A 7,699-nucleotide genomic window follows, 5' to 3' on the forward strand; every position below is an offset into this window, starting at 1 on the left:
TCCCTTTTTTTTTTTTTTTTTGGTGAGAACAATCTTGCCCATCTATTGTTTTATTATAGGTTCTTATAACAGGAGTAACCCATGAAACAGTTGCCTACCAAAAATACCCAAGTAAGGGCATCATAGGAAAGCATTCTGGCTGAAAAGCAAACTCAAAGAGCTGAACGGTTTGTTAGTGAACATGAGGACTTCTCTCTACGTCACAAATCCAATAGTATGGCAGGAAAGGATCTGCCAACTCTTGCTGGTTCAGAATTTGCTTGTGAGATGACCGGGTAGTTTCAAACACTCACAACAGCCATAATCTGGTAGTAACCAGGACCCTCACTGGGATATGAAGCTGAGAGATCAAGGACTGAAAATCTTATGCAATAGTTATTAACTACCTTCTTTAGACTTGCTGGCGTTCTTTTCAGGAGAGTTATGCTAGCAGCCAACTTATACTGTTGTTGCAACTGATGTAGAGCAACGGCTCTCAACATTTTTAGACTCAAGGTACCTCTAACTTCTGCAAATTGAGTAGTACCTCATTTAAAAAATTTACTTATTTATTGCAGTACTTACTGCCTTGCAGTGGGGGTGAGGGCACTAGCTGGGAAGAGCCCAAGTCTGCCCTAAGGGCTGCTTACAGATGTTAAAAAACAAAAAACAAAAAAAAGCCAACCCCAAAATGGTGTACTTTAAACTCCGCACAGATGAAGTGCTTTAATGGGGCTTCTCCGGTGTTTTTATCTAATAGCTGACTGAATCAGCTTTTAGATATAAGCACCCAAAAAGCTCCACTGAAGAGCCTCATCTATACACGTGCTGTGGAGCCGGGTCAAACTGGCAGTGTGTTTTTTTTGTTTGTTTGTGTGTGTGTGTTGGTTTGGGGTTTTTTTTAAACGTCTGTAAGCAGCCTATCTGCTCATCTCCCCACCCTTGAAGCCTGAGTCTGCCCTTCTCTGCTTATCTCCTCACATTTCCTGCATCAACCTTAAAAGGATCTCATGACACTCCAGGATGCCATCACTGATGTAGACACATGCAGGACTTCAGCCTTTCAGAAAGTCAGCAAATCATCATACATATGGAAAAACAGAATTGGAGCCAGACGTTGTGTGGCCAATGGACTCCGTCTTTATGCCCCATAGTTTAGAGAAGATATCTTAAAAGTTAAAAAAAGCTCTTGCTAACTGATAACGGCAAGGGTAATTTATGTGGAGAACTGGAAACCACCCCCACACTTACAAGTTCCTTGACCTCAGTATGGAGATCTGGATAATGATGATGATTCTGGTAATATTTTTCATTTTTGTTCCTGACATTCCAGAATTCCAAGTTTCAGAGGACTGACCTCAAGACAGGGACAGCCCGAAGAAAAACCAAACCAAAACCAAACCTTGAAACACTGAATTTCCTGCACAGCTTTTATTCCAAACAGATCAGCATCCCACACAAACTGACAAAACCCTTGGCGAGATTGTCAACAATTAGTGGAAAAGAACTGACAGAAATTGAGGAACCTCAGCAAAATTCTTGTGGCAACATAAATTTAAAGACCAGCATCATTAAGCCACGCATGAAAGGTTCACGTGTGGTAAATGAAATAATAAGTCCAATTATGGATCCTGGGTTAATGGTCTAGCATGCTTGGGGGGTTGATTAGCTTGTTGACTACACATTTCCTGTCATTTTACAGATTCCTCTCTTAGAGAATTAGAGCTTATGGAAGTAAAAGAAAGAGTTAGCAACCAAAAGACCATTCAGCTTGGAATTCAGAACCACCTTACACAGAAAAACTGGCTTCTTGATGATGAGCAAGAGAAAGCATTCTGGTAGCTCTTCTTTTAAGCATTTTTTCAAATACAGAAGGAAGATGACCCAAATTTAACTCCTCTTTCCTAGAGATATGAAATCCTGAAACAGGTCTGTATTTTCAAAAAGAAAAGTCATGTTAATTTACTGGCTTCTTTTAAAGCTTACATTTGAGTATAGCATACTGCAATCTACACATTTCAAAATATTAATGTAGCTAGAAATTCCCATCTAGATGAAGGGACAAGTGTTCTGAATTACCCTGAAGAGCACCACTGACTTATTAATACTCTACTGTTAACATTGTGGTATTGTTCGTTTTGTTGCAACTTAAAGTTTTTGCATATGGATTATTCAATGATGAGAAGATATAGTTAGTTCTAAAGTACTGCTAGGATTACTTAGTTTAACTTGATAGTGCAACCTTTACTTCCAACATAAGGCCTTGCCTACTTCAGGCAAAAGGTTGACAACTCAGAATAAGAGATATCCACGCCCTGAAACTGGAAACAATTTGTTAATGGCTGCCTGGTCCAAAAGTGGCAACACACCAAAAATGACAAGATGAAAAAAAAAAAAGAGTAAACTATTTACTTATTCAGCTGTAAGCGTAATACATACACTTTACATTTTTTATCACTGGTTTATTACAGACGTTCCCAGGTGCCATTTTTCTAGAAAGCTTTGGAAGCCAACCTTACCTCTCTGCTCTGTAATCATATCTGCACAGCGGTTCTAGCCAGACATAAAACTGAATTAATTCAAAGAGCATCAGTGTCAAGAGCTGGCCACGAAGGGGTGCTAACAAAGTCAAAGGACTGATTAACTCCCACTCTCCACCTAGTGAATATACTTAAAAACATGCAATAGGTCAAATTGTCCATAGTCGTGAACTTACACCTGCAAAGGATGTAGCCCACAGCGCACTGCAAGTTCACACTACTATTTTACGCATTTTGCTCCTTCAGTTCCCATTTGGCTGGATTAGGGAAAAAAAAAATTCTCTTTGGTTAGGAAAAAAAGTTAAGCTGCAGGTGCTTACTAACAGTATTTAAAAAACTCAATAGACTCATACTTAAGGGAAGGGAGCAAGTGATGGTCAAATTCATCCATCTTCTGGAGCTGCTGTTTGATCAGACAGCTTTTTTTTGCACAAGGGTGAGTTAGCAGTGTGGCAGCACTGCTTCTGCCCCTCTGAAAAAGAATGAAGGATTCTAGGGCAATTAGCCTTGTCCTCCACTTCCTCCTTAGCAGTCTGTGGCTCAATCTGGTAACTGGACCTCTTCCCAGAAAGATAGTGTACAATTCACAACAGCCCCAACAGACTGGATTTATCCTGCTCCTGGCCCCCTCCTTTCCAAGCCTGTATGCCTCAGTTTTTGTCCAGGATCACTGGTTCCGTAGAGGCTGTTTTCTGGAACAAAGGTGCGCCCCTACAGCATCCAGCTTTGTTTACTCGAACCCAAAGCCTTGTGGTCTTTTCCCCTGGGGCCTGCTGATGTAATGGGAAAAAAAAAAAAAAGAGTGTCAGGGGCAGCAGAGAGAAGCAACAAATGCTGAAGAATGGTTAAAGGCAACCCCCTCCCCCCAACAAATTCTGCCTCTCTTGGAATAATATGTCCCGCTTTCCTTTTGAGACAGGGGCGGGCAATTATTTTGGGCAGAGGGCTGCTTACTGAGTTTCGGCAAGCCATCGAGGGCCACATGACAGGCAGCCCCGGGCAGATTAATCTTAATTTTCTAAATTTTTTTAGGGGCTTCGCAGGCTGGGTAGACTGGCCTGTTGGGCTGCATTTTGCTCACCCCTGCTTTGAGAGGAAGATCGCCCCGGTCCCCTTGTTTCTGGGCCTGTATCTCTGCAGTAAGGGTCTGAGCCAGAGGATTGCAAGAAGTGGGTTAGAACAGGGCAAGCACCTCAGCACTGCAAAATCCAGCTACTAGATCTCCCCTGACCTCACGCTGTTAGAAGTCAGTGGGTGATGCCCCAACATCCAAGGTTACAACCCTGTCAGTTGTCAAGGAAGTCCACTTGAGACTGGTTAGACTACTAGCACAAACATAGTTAGAAGGGGTGGAGAAAAGGAGGAGGTGAGCCGAATGTCCTAATTAACCAGTCTTTCAGGTCCTAACTTCCATTATTACATGGCCTAGTGTTGGGCAATGAAACTCTAGGTAATTGGGGCTCATGATGCTAAGTCCAGGCAGTGATGCATTCTCTCCACTCAACTGGATCGTGATGTTGCCAGACCTCCTGGGAGGTGGCGATAGGGAGAAGTGAAAGAGAGAGACCTCTAGTAGGCTCCGCTTTGCTGCCATACAGCTGTTTGGATTAACCTGGTCATTTTCTTTGCAGAGGAAAATCTTCACTACTCTTGGCTACTAAGGTCTCTGAAGACGCCCCTGCTTATTTTGCTTAAAGTAGCCCAAGTCTCTGTTGCTCAATAGAGGCAACACAGCACTGGCAAGCTCTGCAGCTACTGATTAATCCCACTCCTCCATGACAGCCAATTTTTCCCATAAGCTGTAAGAAAGACTCACTGTAAGAAGCTCTTAGCCCCTCTTATGCATAAGAAAGATTTTTTTCCTCTGATGCAAAGAGCAAGAAACAGCAGACTACAGGAACACTTAACTAATAACTAGGCAAAATACTGGTATTGTACTCTCCAAGATTATAAACATATTACCAATACTGATACATCACTTGCATTGATGCGGAATAACTTCAGAGAGCCAAAATCACAACCATTTTAACAGCCAAGCAAAACACTCATATTGGGCAAATTGTTATCATCCTTCCATAGGACTCAAATCCACACACAAGGAGAAACAAATTGATCTAAAACTGTGCCATTTCACTTCTGCCATCTGGCTCTTTATTTCTGTTCCTTCAAGCAGACAGCTTTTTATTTTTCACCATGGTCCACTTCAGAAAATTCTATTAGCAGTAACTCACATACCTTAAAATGAGTTAGTAGGAATGATGTGGACAGCAGGAGTGCACCACTCTTGTCAATAAAAGCAGGACTGCAATGGACAACGAAGATCCCCAGGAAACCCCTTTCAATCAAAAATCGACACTTTAGAAAGCACTGTTTCCTTGAAGATAAACATGTACTTATCACTTGAAGTGACCTACATTAACCCTGTTCAAAACAGTAATGAAAAACAAAGAGCCATCACAAACAAGGATGAATTTCCAAGCGCTTTTCTAAGAACCCAGAGGTAGACAGCGAATTCCGTAAAACCTCTAGTTCAACCAGATGGCCGGCCTTTGGTTATTCATGTATGTTTACCACAAAGAAGATTGTATAGGCAAGCTGACAGCCACAAGGTAATGCTATAGCATTGTGCAAAGAAACATAACTGAAGTATTTACTGCATACCACTTAGGACAGCTGTCCAAACTGCTCCTTTTGAGAAAAGCTCATTGAAACAACCAATTCAGCAAGGAGGATTATCTGCCATTCCTTCCCATTCACTCAAAGTGGGAGGAGGAGAGTTTATAAATTCTAAGCATTATGCAGAGTGATACTCATGGCATCCCTGTATGCAAGGAAGCATGCATTAACACCATTTGTATAGCCCAGTGGTGCTCAACCTTTTGGCCCCATGAGCCAGATGAGTAGCAAGGGGGCACTCTGTAGGTCAGACTGGGTCCCATGCACCAGGATCAGGCCCTGTGCTGCCCCTGCCCAATCCCACATGCTAGGATCAGACCCCATCCTATCATGGTGGGACCGAGTTTTGGGTCCCTGCACAGTCCCCACGTGCCACCCTGTGCAGCCAGCGGGGCTCCCTGCAGGTCTAAAAAATTAGCAGCAGGGAAATGGCAATTAACACTGTCACCATTCCCCTGCCACCAATTTTTTGGTGATACACAGGGAACCCAGTAGATCATATGGCTTGGCTCCAGGAGCTGTATCTGGCCTGCAGGCCTGGGGTTGAGCACCCCAGTATAACCAATTTATGTAGCTATAGCAGAGAGGTGATTTTAGTGACTTGCCCCTTGTCAAATAAAGAACCAAATCGGGATTAGAAGTCAGGAAGTCCCAACTCCCAAATCCATGTCCAGTTTTCTATGTTGCAGAGCCTCTCCAAGCTCTTTGTTTCCCCTTTTCTCATTTTTTCTCTCCCTGGTTACATGATCCTGGTGTTTTTCCTTGCATAGAAATACAGTAAATGGCAAACATCTTAATCGTTAGCAGTTTCCAGGGAAGTCTTTGGTACAGTTTCCTGGGGGGAAACCTGGTCTGATCTTTCCTTCTTATACCAAATAACAGACCCCAACCTTTCACAATGAAAGATGCGAGACTGACATCTCCATGAAGTTTCTCATAAGTTGCAACAACAAACCAGAACTAGGAAAACCTATGCTGAGGCTCTCTGCCAATTTACATATTAGTTACTTTGAGGTTTCCCTATTGTGGATGCCATTATATAAAATGAAACCCAGCCCTCACTTGGGAAGCAAGTTAAGCACTAATACTGTAGTTAGTGCAGGACCTGTGAAGATGAATCAATATGGGGTATGGAGAGATAAGAGCCAAAGTGAGCCACTTCCCTCCTTCACCAGTTTACAACCAGAAATCCCTCTTCATAAACCTCTACAGTAACCCTTAAAAAGGGGATTCATCAGTGTACACAGTATCAACTAACACTGGCAACCTTTCTAAACTAGAGTAAAAAAAACTAACCCCTCACAATTTTTCCATTCAAAATACCAGGCTACAAACTTAACCCTACCGATTCGAATTATTTTGCCGTTCTCATGTGCAGAGATAAACAGTCTGAAATCAGTCTGAAATCAATAAACTGTCATCTGATTTATAAATGTAAATTCTGCTTCAGCATGAAGTATACACTACATGACTATTATAACTACACATACAAGTCACATTTATAATATCTGACACCTTCATCAGAAATTCCCAGATCTGCTTTGGTGCATGCGGTTTACACTTGTATGTCATTAAGGTTATCAGATAGCAAGACAGCTGCATATAAATCACATCATTAAGTATATACGGCGCTGGCCCCTTGCCAGCTGAAAAAACAACACACGTAGGATTTCAAGGCTTTTTGCACGATACACGCACTTGTCTCTATTATTCTCCCTCTCAGTTACATTTGTTCCAGTGATGAACCTGAAACGATGGCTGTCCACAACCGCTCAGCTGCCATCTGTTACATACCGCCTAGATTCGTCGCTATTTCTAATGAAGTCGTCCACACTTTAAGGTGCATTAGGCAGCTCTGCTCCCTGGAAGAAGTAAATCCGCACCCTACCTACGTAACACCCTTATTTAAAAGCACTTGTACCATGAACACGGGGAATGTAACCGAGCCACCCCGACAGCAGGAAATCACTTCACGATCCATGTCGGATAATGGCAAAGGCACACGTGTAATACACCCAAGACAGCGACATTACGATCGCCTCGCACATCCTGAAGACACATGGTTAATACCAGCGTTAATACCCATGGACGGATAGGATGCGACAGCTTCGTTATGCCGTTTTTTCCGAGGACGTCCAACAGCTGCGCACGGATCCTATGAAAGCATTTTCGGATGATGTTGGTAAATCACATCTGCCCCACAGATTAAAAGCCACCCACTCGCACAAAGATTGAAGAATGAATAAAATAATGAATCCTTCCCCCACCCCTTTTTTTTTTCTTTTAGAGCATCTGTTTTTAAGGGCAGCGGCGGAGCTCCCTTCCGCCTTCACACAGGAGCCCGCGTGTGTGCAAGTGTGCATGCACAAGCATGCGTGCGCGTGCAAGGGGGGGGGGCCGGTGGCTCCTCACCTGGCGCGGGGGTCAGAGCTGGGGCTGCTGCCGCCTGCGCCTCCTCCCGCGCCTCCTCGCGTCCGCCGGGCGGGAGCCCCGCAGCGCCGCCG

At 43.4% G+C, this 7,699-nt stretch overlaps 1 protein-coding gene across 3 annotated transcripts in view; it reads right to left on the bottom strand.

Annotated features, from left to right (window-relative positions):
* The window catches only part of TPST1 (tyrosylprotein sulfotransferase 1), a 59,339-nt gene extending 51,646 nt beyond the window's left edge, over positions 1 to 7,693 (bottom strand). For 2 of the 3 annotated variants that reach the window (XM_019511348.1, XM_019511346.1), the window contains exon 1: positions 7,608 to 7,693. The gene's annotated coding sequence lies outside the window, so the exon portion shown is untranslated. Of the gene's footprint in view, positions 1 to 4,754; positions 4,845 to 7,607 lie in introns of those variants that run through there. The other variant, XM_019511347.1, reaches the window with a different exon arrangement.
* Positions 7,694 to 7,699: the final 6 nt, after the last annotated feature.

This window comes from Gavialis gangeticus, unplaced genomic scaffold (assembly GCF_001723915.1).
Source record: "Gavialis gangeticus isolate Ggan-Ray unplaced genomic scaffold, GavGan_comp1, whole genome shotgun sequence".
Lineage (NCBI taxonomy): Eukaryota > Metazoa > Chordata > Crocodylia > Gavialidae > Gavialis > Gavialis gangeticus.